The sequence below is a fragment of the Sus scrofa genome, chromosome 2 (assembly GCF_000003025.6).
Source record: "Sus scrofa isolate TJ Tabasco breed Duroc chromosome 2, Sscrofa11.1, whole genome shotgun sequence".
In the NCBI taxonomy this organism is placed as follows: Eukaryota; Metazoa; Chordata; class Mammalia; order Artiodactyla; family Suidae; genus Sus; species Sus scrofa.
Window position 1 is genome coordinate 72,203,502 of NC_010444.4, and position 13,534 is coordinate 72,217,035.

Here is a 13,534-nt window from a genome sequence, read left to right on the forward strand (position 1 = left end):
GTACTGGTACCAAAACAGACATACAGACCAACGGAACAGAATAGAGAATGCAGAAATAAACCCTGACACCTATGGTCAATTAATCTTTGACAAAGGAGGCAAGAACATAAAATGGGAAAAAGACAGTCTACTCAGCAAGAACTGCTGGGAAACCTGGACAGCTGCTTGCAAATCGGAACATACTCTCACACCATGCATGAAAATAAACTCAAAATGGCTTAAAGACTTAAATATAAGACAAGACACCATCAAACTCTTAGAAGAGAACACAGGCAAAACATTTCTGACATCAACCTTACGAATATTCTCTCAGGTCAGTCTCCCAAAGCAATAGAATTAAAAGCAAAAATAAGCCAACGGGACCTAATCAAACTGACAAGCTTTTGCACAGCAAAGAAAACCAAAAAGAAAACAAAAAGACAACTTACAGAATGGGAGAAAATAGTTTCAAATGATGCAGCTGACAAGGGCTTAATCTCTAGGATATACAAGCAACTTATACAACTCAACAGCAAAAAAGCCAAGAACCCAACTGAAAAATGGAGTTTGGAGATAAGTATATACCCTCTTGAAGCCATCGCTTCCATCAAGGCCATGAACATAACCATCATCTTTCAGAATTTCCTCCTGCCTCCTTTATGATGTGTGTGTGGATGTTCATAACACTTTAAGCAAGATACACTCAGCAAATTTTAAGTATAAAATATGGTATTGTTATCTATGGGCATTAGGCTGTATAATAGGTCTTGAGATCTTATTCATCTTGCATAACTGAAACTTTATACCCTTTGACCTTCGTCTCCTATTTTCTTTCTCCCAAGCTCTGGAAACCACCATTCTCTCTGCTTCTATGCATTTGACTACGGCAGCTCCCACATAGAAGTGAGATTGTATAGCACTGGTCTTAGTGTCTGGTTTACTTCCCATGTCTAGCAACATTGACGTGGAGAGATTTTTTTTTACCATGACCCCCTCTAAAAAGATACATTTTGCATCACAGAGATCAAGAAAGACAGAAGGATGTACCAAGTTGCACCAACCAGTATTTGCCCTAGACTCTGTTCCTTTAAATTTTCTTATTTTATATTTTTAAGATTTTAATTTTTTCCATTATTGTTGCGAGACATGCTTTTATAATATTTTCTTAGCCTCTTTGCTGAAAACTCCGTCTTGTCCTTCCTTACTTTGTCCCGTCTTCCTGCTTGAGAAACAGTCACAGTGATGGTAAATGACTTAAGCTTAAGAACAAAGACCTAAAGGGCATGGGTTATTCGCGGGGTCAGCTGAATGAGGACATAATACAATGGTCTAGGCACACTGGACCTGTGCAAATTGGCACGCCATTTGCACAAGCATGATATGTCCTCTAAAGAATAAGAGAAAGGAGTTCCTGTCGTGGCGCAGTGGTTAACGAATCCGACTAGGAACCATGAGGTTGTGGGTTCCGTCCCTGCCCTTGTTCAGTGGGTTAACGATCCGGCGTTGCCATGAGCTGTGGTGTAGGTGGCATATGCGGCTCAGATCCTGCGTTGCTGTGGCTCTGGCTTGGGCCGGTGGCTACAGCTCCGATTCGGAACCTCCATATGCCGCAGGAGCGACCCCAGAAATAGCAAAAAAAAAAAAAAAAAAAAAAAAAGAATAAGAGAAAGAGGAACCTCATGACCAAGTGGTTTATGAGTGGGCGTTAACAGAATATGCATTAGAAAAGAGGACCAAGGTGCAAACCTAGGCACACAGGGTCGCCACAAATAGGCATGCCGTTTCTTGGTTTCTTGCGGAGGCACAGTGAGGATTCTCTGAAATGCTATCTATGCATAGATAGCTAACTCAAATGCTAATAATTCTTAAATGCCTAATAAAGTTTAGAGTAAAAGTTTAACCATCTACCGGCTAAGTGACTTTTAAAATAATAAAAGAACTTATAAAATAATAAAAAAAAAAAAAAACAACCCTATATCCTACATCTACAACCCCCTTTTCACTTGATGACGTAATCCTCAAGAGCACAATAAAAGCAGTGTGGTTTCTTGAGGCAGGGCTCTTGGTCCTTGAGACCTTGAGTCCCCCGGTTCCCACCTTTACTTAAGATACATGTCTCTGTGTCTTGTTTTATGTTAACTTTTTTTTCCTTAAGTTCCATAGCACCTGTTCTTCAGCCCCATCCTGCTGAGCTGGTCTCGGCACATTATAGTTGATTTACAGTGGTCTGTCAATTTGTGCTATACAGCAAAGTGACCCAGTTTATATGCATATAAACCTTTTTTTTTTTTTGGCTTTTTGGCTTTTTGGCTTTTGGGGGCCATGCGCATGGCATATAGGAGTTCCCAGACTGGAGTTGAATCAGAGTTGCAGCTGCCAGCCTACACCACAGCCGCAGCAACACCGGATCCAAGCTGCATCTGTGACCTATACCACCGCTCACACAACACCGAATCTTTCACTCACTGAGCAAGGCCAGGGATTGAACCCACATCCTCATGGATCCTAGTTGGATTCATTAACCACTGAGCCACAAAGGGAACTCCTGTGCATTCTTTTTCTCACATTCTCCTCCATCATATTCCATCACAAGTGACGATACATAGTTTCAAATTTGTCTTATTTTAGTTTTCTTTCAGCCCCTTAATATACAGCTTGCCAGCTCTTTCACTCATTCCTTTCCCCAGCAGAAAAGGGCAAACGAACGTGAGCTAGATGCCCCTAGAAGAGCTTTCAAGAAAGAAAACAACAGGACCTGAAAGAAGGTAGCCTTTGAAATCTTTCCAGAGCCAGGATATTTTTTTTAGACCCAAGATCACAAGCAAAACACATTCTATTTTCTATGGAAAGACACTAAACCAGTTCCTCCTTACCCACAAGATGAAAAGTCCTTGCTTGTCACCCAGCTGGCAGCTTCTCAGGGCTCACAACAACCAAAACAGGAAGAACATTGCTTCTTATCTTGAGCTCCAGTTTCTCAAAGTGTCTTGTGGGTAGATGAGAAGACTTGGGGCCATAGTCAACGAGATTGCAAAACACAGGGTTCATTAGTTCTCTTTTCATTAGAGTAATTTATAAAGTACCTTATTTCCCAAGACGGACCACGAAAGTGCCTCCAGACATGAATTTGGAAATGTGGATGGTGGTCAATGGGGAAAAACAGGTTGTGGCAGGTGGGTACCAAGCTCCATCTCTACCATGAACATGGATCCAATTTTGAGAAGTTTCCTTGAATTTGGTAAACTTTTGCTTCTGACATTATATTTATTATATTCTGCATCATGGGTACTGACAAAAATTTATAGTTAACCATCCATAATATTAGGCTGAATCAGATGACATGGCCATTTTTTTAGTGAGGTCTAGTGGATTTACCATGTTGTGTTAATTTCCTCTGTACAGCAAATGGATTCAGTTACACATGCAAGTTCCCACTTCTCACTTGACCGCCTCGGAAAAGTGACTGACCATATTCCTGGGCTTTGAAATCTCTGACTGAAAGCAGTGACAGCTCAAGTCTCCTGTTATAATGTATTTAAAGCCCTTATTTTTATTTATTTATTTATTGGCCACCCCCACCACATGCAGAAGTTCCCAGGCCAGGGATCAAACCCACACCACAGCAGTGACCTGAGCCGCAACAGTGACAATATCAGATCCCTAATCCACTGAGCCACCAGGGAACTCCAAGCCCTTATTTTTGAAGTTCTCATTATTTGAGGAAGTGCAGCTCCTTTAAGAGTTTAGGATGGGAGAAGCCGGGGGTTAGGTTGGGGTGGGTGGGTGTTGTCTGGACTCCTAGGGAGAGCCTGAGCAGTGAGGGCAGAGACAGGGCAGAGAGCTCCTAAAAACCTTGAAATTTCCTGAAGAGTAAGAGCAATGGGAGCATCTTTTGTTATAACTTCATTTTTTAAAATTGACTTAAAATATTGTGTTAGTTTCAAGTGTAGAGCAAAGTGAATCAGTCCTAAATATACGTATTCTTTTTTCAATTTTCTTTTCTTTTTTTTTTTTTTTTTTTTTTGCTCTTTAGGGCCGCACCCACAGCACATGGAGGTTCCCAGGCTAAGGGTTGAATTGGAGCTGTAGCCACAGACATAGCAACGTTAGATCCGAACCGCTTTTGAAATCTATACCACAGCTCACGGCAATGCCAGATCCTTAACCCACTGAGCAAGGCCAAGGATGGAACCCTAAACCTCATGGTTCCTAGTCTGATTTGTTTCCACTGCATCATGACAGGAACGCCCCAGATTCTTTTCTCATATAGGTTATTATAGAATATTGAGTAGAATTCCCTGTGCTATACAGTAGGTCCCTGTTGCTGATCTGTGTTATATATAGTAGTGTGTATATGCTAATCCTGAACTCCTAATTTATCCCTCCCCTACCCCATCATTTCCCCTTTGGTAACCATAAGTTTGATTTCAAAACCTGTGAGTCTGTCTCTGATTCATAAATAGAATATTGTCAACATGACTCTACTATCCAAGGCAGTCTACAGATTCAAAGAAGCCCTATCAAATTACCAATGGCATTTTTCACAGAACTAGAAGAAAAAATTCTGAAGTTTGTACAGAAACAAAAGACACTAAATAGCCAAAGTAATCTTAAAAAAGAAAAACAGATGGAGGAATCAGGATCCCTAATTTCAGAATATACTGCAAAGCTACCATCATCAAAGCAGTATGTATCAGCACAGATACATAACAATGGATCAGTGGAGCAGGTTATATAGCCCAGAGATCAACCCACCCACTTATGATCAACTAAGATATGACAAAGAAGGCAAGAATATACAATGGAGAAAAGCTACTTCAACTGTGGTGCTGGGAAAACTGTTATAACCTCTTGTCTTCAGGTCCTGAAACCACTTCAGAGCCATCAAAGTGAAATGGATGTCTCATTATGCATAAAGCCCCTTTCCACCACAACTAGGTTTATGTTAATGAGGTGACTCTTGGAAAATACCCAGGGATGGGGGCTGATTAGTTGCCAGTGAAGCCAACCACGTAATTAAAGGACTGGAACTTTCAGTCCCAAGCCCTGATGTCTAGGGAAGGGAGAGGGGCTGGAGATCACCTCCATGACCAATGGTCAGTGATTCCAGCAATCATGTCTATATAATGAAGCCTCTACAAAACCCCAAAAGGACAGGGTTCAGAAACCCTTCGGGTTGGTGACCACCTAGAGCTTGGGTAGAGGGCATAGACATTCCATGCCCTTTCCCCAAATTTATCCTATGCCTCTCTTTCTGTCCAACTCTTCTTGAGTTATATCCTTTTATAACAAACTGGTCAGCTAGTAAGCAAAAAGTTTTCAGAGGTCCGTGGGCAGCTGTAGCAAAGTCATCAAACTCAAGGATGGGAGTTTGGGAACTTCTGATCTATAGCCAGCTGGACAGTAGTGACAGCCTGGACTCATGGTTGGCATCTGAAGTTGGAGGTTGGGGGGCAGTCCTGTGGGACCAAGCCCTTAACCTATGATGCCGTCTCTGAGTATATAGTATCACAATTGAGTTGAATTATCGGACATTCGCCCAGTGTCAGAGAATTGTTTTGTGAAAACTTCACACACTGGAATTGGGTTCAGAACCACTTTTACCTGCTCCCACCACTAACAGTCTCTTCACTAAGCCGCTTGACTAAGCCAGCTGCTTCCTGCCATATCACCATCTAAGACACACTGGCATTCTAACCAGTTCTACCCATTCTAACAAGAAGCTCAACCTTCTTTATTAACCATCACAGAAGAGGAAGCCACATTTCAAGAAAAGAAACATTATCCTTTTCCCAACACGTGGACCTAAAGCTTAACACGCAAATGCCACTTCCTCATTTGCTAGTCATGTAAACACAATTGTCTCTCAGCAAGCTTCCTACACATCTTGAATTTGGTGTAGGAATTGGCTGGAAATATGGTGAAGATGTCTTACCCCACAGGACACAAGAACCAGACCCAAGAATCAAGGAGAGACCAGTATCTACACCGTATCAGAATGCCAGCTTGGACTTGATGCCAAATGGTCCTGGTTAGTAGCTTATACGAATGTTCTCTTTTGCTTGGTTCTCAGGAAGTCAGGTGAAGCTTGCCCTTAGAATACACCATTGCTTTTGTTTCCAAAAAACCCTCTATGCCCGGAGTTCCCTTTGTGGATCAGCCAGTTAAGAACCCAACATGGTGTCCATGAGGATGTGGGTTAGATCTCTGGCCTCCATCTGTGGGTTAAAGATCCAGCGTTGCTGTAAGCTGTGGCATAGTTCACAGATGCAGTTTGGATCTGGTGTTGTTGTGGCTGGGCATAGGCTGGCAGCTGCATCTTTGATTCAACCCCTGGCCCAGGAACTTCCATACACTGCAGAAGTGGCCATGAAAAGAAAACAAAACAAACCAAAAAAACAATCTCTTCTAGCAAGTGTGCTTGGAATTTAAGTGTGCCTTTTTCAGAGTATTTGAGCTGGACCAGAGGTAGAATTTAGATGCTTCTGGGAAACGATTGGGATGCAATCTTCCAGTGTCCCCAAAACACCTACTTGCATAAGTTGATATGCATGGGGGTTTTGAGAAGTTTCCACTGGAAGGATAAGAGAGAAGGCATTGAGGGTGGAGAGTGTCAAGCTGTCCAACAGACCCACATGGCTACTTGGAGGTCCCTTAAGAGAAGGGATAGGATGGGAGATGGTGCTGTGGTGTTCAGAAGTCATTTGTGACTCTGTGCCCAAGGGCAGGAGCTTTGGGATCCAGAAGATGGTGGCAGCCCCACACTAGGGAGAGAACGGCTTCTTACAGCACCGGTCAGGATGCTGCTCAGTGTTCTGCAGACTTGACCTGGCCACGAATGAATGAATGAAGATGGCTGTGCTGAGCCAGGAAGGTAGTCCAACTAGGCATAGGAAGACTTGGATGAGAAGGTCAAAGCAGAGGAAGATGGGAGAACCACATCCTGAGCAGATACCAGATCCTACTTCAGCAACATCCGAAAACTCCCGAGGAGGAAGGAAGACAACCTGAGACCCTGTCATCCAAAAGTCAGATATGGACATTGAGCCAGGCAATATCTGTGGCAAAGACAACTATAGCTTGAGAGTTTCAAACTACACAAAAAGTGGATAATTTATCAAAGCTGGGAACTATTCATGAAGTAAGGTCACAGAAGATTGAATATCGATTATAAAGAAGTGTGATAGGAGTTCCCGCTGTGGCATAGTGGGTTAAAGAGCCAGATGTTGTCTCCGCAGTGGCTAGGATTCAATCCCCAGCCAGGTGCACAGGGTTAAGGGGCCAGGATGGCCACAGCCGTGGCACAGGTCACAGCTGTGGCTCAGATTCAGTCCCTGGCCTGGGAACTTTCATTTGCCAAGGGTGCGGCCAAAAAAAAAAAAAAAAAAAAAAAACACGTGAAACTTAGGAGCAAAAAAATAGCAAATAGCCATTAGGTGAAGTACATTATAGAATTTCAAAGGAGAAGGCAAGACCCCTCCCAAGAAAGCAGTAGGAATGTCTCTTTTTGCCATTTCCCATATCTTTTTTTTTTTTAAGCAGAAAGCACTTTATCGAAGGGATATTGTGAATTATACAAATCATTGCAATTGAAGCACAGGTAACTCTAGTCAATATCTGGTAATGACCTATAATGTGAAAGAATCTGAAAAAGAATGTATCTACATATATATATTCAGAACATATATCCATATATATTCAGAATATATACATATATATATATATCCATCACTTTGCTGTACACCTGAAACTATATTGTAAATCAACTCTACTTCAATAAAAAGAAAGAAATAGTAGCATTCATAATGGACTTAGCACCCAGCGACTGTTATTGGAAACTTAACCAGAAGGGTATGTGGGGGAATCGATGAGGACACAACATCATTTGTAAAACCGAGAGAAAGGAGGCCTTTAAGGGGCAGGTTATCAGCACGGTGTCCTGTTCCTGGGCCACAGATCGACACACTGTCCCTGTGGCCTTCATTCCGCAAACGTCATTGATTCCATCAGTGAACATAATCTTTGCCTGAGCCGTAGGGTACAGAGATGAAACTGGAGAAGGAACTCTTAGACTAGCTGGGAACAAGACACATGAACGTCTGGTTATAATCAAATGGGCAAAGTATCACATATAAAAGACTGATAACCTAGACATAATAAAAGATGAAAAAATGTTTTAGTCTTTTTTAGGGCCACACCCTCAGCATGTGGAAGTTCCCAGGCGTGGGGGCCAATCAGAGCTTCTGCTGCCAGCCTACACCACGGCCACAGCAATGCCAGATCGGAGCCGCATCTGCAACCTACACCACAGTTCACGGCAATGCCCAATCCTTAACCCACTGAGCGAGGCCGGGGATTGAACCCAAATCCTCATGGATACTAGTCAGGTTCGTGACCGCTGAGCCATGATGGAAACTCTGGAACAACGTTAAGGCAGAGAGGCAAGCAGATGACTTAGAACTGATGCAGGAATCCTTTTGACAAGCAGACTTTAAGGACGTTCCAAGGACTGTATTGCTGACAGTCTACCTTTTGACAGTTTGGAGGCATTTGACAGCTTTTGTGCAGTTAGAGAAGTTTTCCTTCAACCTAACATTACTAAAAACATGGACCTGTCCTCCCCCTGGTAACCAGTACTAGTTTTAAAGGCACTTAAAGAGTGGAATGTTTAAAATTTAGCTTGAAGGTGTTTGTTACAGTATTGTTTACAGTGCTAAGAAATTGGAAATGATGCAAATTCAGGTTAAATACATTGTGACACATGTAGGCTGTAGATGACCAACAACTATCGAAAAAAAAATTGAGGGAGTTACCTTTGTGGCTCAGTGGGTTAAGGACCTGACGTGGTCTCTGTGAAGTTGTGGGTCTGATCCTTGGCCTCACTCAGAGGGTTAAGGATCTGGTGTTGCCAGAGCCACAAGCTGCACTGGAGGTCACCGATGCAGCTCGGATCTAGAGTTGCTGTAGCTGTGGCACAGGCCTGCAGCTTCGGCTCCAATTCAGCCCTTAGCCTGGGAATATGCCACAGGTGTAGTCATAAAAAGAAAAAAAATTGACGTTCCAAAAGGTGTGATGAGTTGAAAGGATGACCATAATGTGACAAGCGAGAAAAATAAAGATTTTCAAAAATAAAGTAATACAGGCATAGCTGGTCTAGGTCGCCTTCGGGATAATTTCTCATGTGGGCATGAGACCCCTGGCACTGTCAGATCACAGTTCTTCCTTCACAGGCAGACAGGTGTGTCTAGAAGAATATTATTGATAAGCAAGTGTTTTTAAGCAAGCCATGGCAGGAACATTGTCCCATTTCCTTAAAAACCAGATATAATGTCCATCGACAGATGATTGGATTCGGAAGATGTGGTATATGTACACAATGGAATACTACTCAGCCATAAAAAAGAATGACATCATGCCATTTGCAGCAACATGGATGGAACTAGAGAATCTCATACTGAGTGAAATGAGCCAGAAAGACAAAGACAAATACCATATGATATCACTCATAACTGGAATCTAATATCCAGCACAAATGAACATCTCCTCAGAAAAGAAAATCATGGACTTGGAGAAGAGACTTGTGGCTGCCTGATGGGAGGGGGAGGGAGTGGGAGGGATCAGGAGCTTGGGCTTATCAGACACAACTTAGAATAGATTTACAAGGAGATCCTGCTGAATAGCATTGAGAACTTTGTCTAGATACTCATGTTGCAACAGAAGAAAGGGTGGGGGAAAAATGTAATTGTAATGTATACATGTAAGGATAACCTGACCCCCTTGCTATACAGTGGGAAAATTAAAAAAAAACAGATATAAATCTGCTCCCTGAAGACCGTGATCAGGGCCAACACTAGGGGGAGAGAAACACTTGCCTCAGACAAAAAATTTAAGGGGACATCAAAAAATTAAGCAATCAAGATACATTCTATGTCAAAGCCACATTTTAAAAAATCAAAATCAGGAGTTCCTGTTGTGGCACAGCAGAAACAAATCCGACTAGTAACCATGAGGTTGCGGGTTTGATCCTTGGCCTTGTTCAGTGGGTCAAGGACCTGGCATTGCTGCAAGCTATGGGATAGGTCCCAGACACTGCTTGGATCCTGAGTTGCTGTGGCTGCGGCTGGTGGCCGTAGCTCCGATTAGACCCCTAGCCTGGGAACCCTCATGCTGCAGGTGCAGCCCTAAAAAGAAAAAAGAAAAAAAAAATCAATGAAAGAAAACCCATGATACAGAAAATATCTAAATCTAAGATCTGGTCGTTCTATATCAGGCCATAATGGAGGTTGAGACAAAAAGAAAAAATGTGTGCCTCTCTCTCTCTCTCTCTCTCTCTCTCTCTCTCTCTATATATATATATATATATATATATATATATATATATATATATATCTTTTTTTTTCCATTTAGAGCCACACCTGCAGCACACGGAAGTTCCCAGGCCAGGGGTCAAATTGGAGCTGCAGCTGCAGTCCTATGCCCTAGCCACAGCAATGCCAGATCCTTAACCCACTGAGTGAGATCAAGGATGGAACCCACATCCTCAAGACACTATGTCAGGTTCTTAACCTGCTGAGATGCAAGGAGAACTCCCTAAATGTACTTTTTTTCTTTTCTTTTTTTTTTTTTTTTTTTTTTTTTTTTTTTTTGCTTTTTAGGGCTGCCTTAGCAGCATACGGAGCTTCCTAGGCTAGGGGTTCAATCGGGCCTAAATGTACTTTTTAATGGTTAATTTAAAAATTAACCAGAACTCGATTCAGAAAATATTACTTATGAGTCTGCTTCTATTAAAACCAAGAAAGTAAAATGTTCATAAAGTCTGGTTTGGGGGTAAACAAAATTTGGGGAAGGTACATTGCAGGTGGTCAGTAAATGTTTCTGGAATGAATGGATCTGTACTGGGGGGGGGGGAGCAGACAAATTATTTGGATTGTAAGAGGACAAGGTTATTTCACTTGATGGGGTTTAAGAACCATGCCAGTGGACTACCCAGTGTGACTCTTTGGGTTAAGAACCTGGCATGATGTCTGTGAGGATGCAGGTTCCATCCCTGGCCTCACTTAGTGGGTTAAGGAACCAGCGCTGCTGCAAGCTGTGGGATAGGTCGCAAATTTGGCTCAGATCCAGTGATGCTGTGACTCTGGTTTAGGCTGGCAGCTGCAGCTCTGATTCAACCCTTAGGCCAGGAAATTCTACATGCTGCAGGTGCACCTGTTAAAAGAAGAAAAAAAAAAAGAAATGCAGGTATTATTCTAAGTCCTCCCCCCACCCCCGCCCCCGGTGGAGGCACATCGGACCACGGGGGTAAATGTCTCATCCACATACACCAAACGTAGCTCCATGGGAATAAGCTACTTTGGAAGAAAATAATCCTATTGTGGAAATCACAGCATTACCCACTTCCCTTAGAAATACAGGATTCCTGAAGGCAACTCTGTAACACTTGCAGAAACCGATAAATCTTCGTGCAGATTTTCTTTGAAGAGAGAACTTTAATTCAAGCTTTCAAGATGTACAGATCTGGAGTTCCTGTCGTGGCTCAGCAGAAACGAATCTGACTAGTATCCATGAGGACGTGAGGATGCAGGTTTGATCCCTGGGCTGTCTAAAAGGATGAAAGGGTCTGGCATTGCTGTGAGCTGTGGTGTAGATCACAGACTTGGCTCGAATCTGGCGTGGCTGTGGCTGTGGCGTTGGCTGGCGGCTACAGCTCTGATTCACCCCCTAGCCTGGGAACCTCCATATGCCACAGACGCTGCCCTCAAAAGACAGAAAAAAGTATAGATCCTCATAACTAAGGAGGAAATGAAGAGTTCTTGGAATGTTTCAAGCTGTTGCAATCACAGTGCAACAATGTGATTCAATGCACAATGTTGACAACACATTGGCTACTGTCGCACTGGGCAACTGCCACAAGCAATGGTTCCCAGGAAACGTCTCTTGAATCTAAGTGTCTGAAAATCATGAGGCTTGACTGTATGTCCTGAATCTGTGGGTTGGCTGGGTAGGTCTGTTGATCTTGGCTGGGCTTCCCCACTTGGCCGCAGTGAGCTACAAGCTGGTGACATGGCTGATTACAAACAGCCTCGGGTATAAAAGGATGACTAGGAGCTCCCGTGGTGGCGCAGTGGATAACGAATCTGACTGGGAACCATGGGGTTGCGGGTTCGATCCCTACCCTTGCTCAGTGGGTTGACGATCCGGTGTTGCCGTGAGCTGTGGTGTAGGTCGCAGACGCAGCTCGGATCCCGCGTTGCTGTGGCTCTGGCGTAGGCTGGTGGCTATGGCTCCGATTGGACCCCTAGCCTGGGAACCTCCATGTGCCGCGAGAGCGGCCCAAAAAATGGCAAAGAAAAAAAAAAAAAAAAGGATGACTAAAGTCTCCTCCATGGGTGACTCACGTCCCTCTAACAAGTCATCCTGGGCATGTTCTCATGGTAGGGGTGCAGGAGCAAGGGAGATGCATCACATAAAGGGCAGCAAGGATGGCACACACACTTTTGAAACCTGTCTGAGTCATGCTTGCTAACATCACTGGCCAAAGCAAATCTGGAAACCAAGCCAGGGTCAGAGCAGGAAGGTGTTCAAAGTTACAGGGAATGGGGTGTGGAGACATGAGACCCTTCTTGAGGCCATTGATGCAATCAATATACCACAATTGGGAGTTCCTGCTATGGTGCAAGAGGGTCATTGGTGTCTCTGTAGCAGCACAGATGCAGGTTCGATCCCTGGCCTGGCACAGTGGGTTAGGGATCCAACATTGCCGCAGCTGTGATGTACGTTGCAGCTTCAGGTCTGCTTTGATCCCTAGCCCAGGAACTCCATATGTCAGGGGTGGGGAAAAAAAATTTACCACATTTGGCTAAAGGTTAAGAGGCATGTGGTCTCTTGTTTCAATATCCCTTAGAGCTGTCACCTCTGTATGGAACAGTCTGGACAAACCAGGCACTGAATGGCAGCAAGGATGGCACACACACTTTTGAAACCTGTCTAAATGAACTCTTGGAGTTCCCGTTGTGGTGCAGCAGTAATGAACCTGACTAGTATCCACAAGGACTCAGGTTCACTCCCTGGCCCTGCTCAGTGGGTTAAGGATCCCACATTGCCATGAGTTGCAGTGCAGGTCACAGATGAGGCTTGGATCCCAAGTTGCTGTGGCTGTGCTATAGGCCGACAGCTGCAGCTCCAATTCAACCCCTAACCTGGGAACTTCCATATGCTTTTTTTAAAAAGCAAAAAAAAAAAAAAAGAAAAGAAAAGGAAAAAAAGAAAGAAAGAAAGAAAGTTCCTGGAAGGAAGGAGATGCTGGATCCTGGTTCCCTGCAAGCTCTCAGGAAACCAGAATACTTCCAAAGGGTGCTGTCATCTAGTGCTTCCAACTTTTGTGAAATGCTGTCCCAGCCACCACTCCCACTTAGTGACCAAACTCTTTTAAGTGATTCTGCCAAAGTAGCCCATATGTCTACGCACTTTATTTATCCCCTGGGGTTCTAATTACAATGTCACTGACCATTTGTTTAAAAGTTAGAGGGGTCTTTGAGGAAAAGTAAGCCAGCCA

General features: G+C 43.5%; 1 protein-coding gene across 7 annotated transcripts in view; it reads right to left on the bottom strand.

Moving 5' to 3' along the window:
- The window catches only part of EMR4 (EGF-like module containing, mucin-like, hormone receptor-like sequence 4), a 50,953-nt gene extending 47,968 nt beyond the window's left edge, over nucleotides 1-2,985 (bottom strand). For 5 of the 7 annotated variants that reach the window (XM_021083948.1, XM_021083947.1, XM_021083946.1 and 2 more), the window contains exon 1: nucleotides 2,853-2,985. The gene's annotated coding sequence lies outside the window, so the exon portion shown is untranslated. The remainder of the gene's footprint in view (nucleotides 1-2,852) is intronic. The other 2 variants (XM_021083944.1, XM_021083945.1) reach the window with 2 other exon arrangements.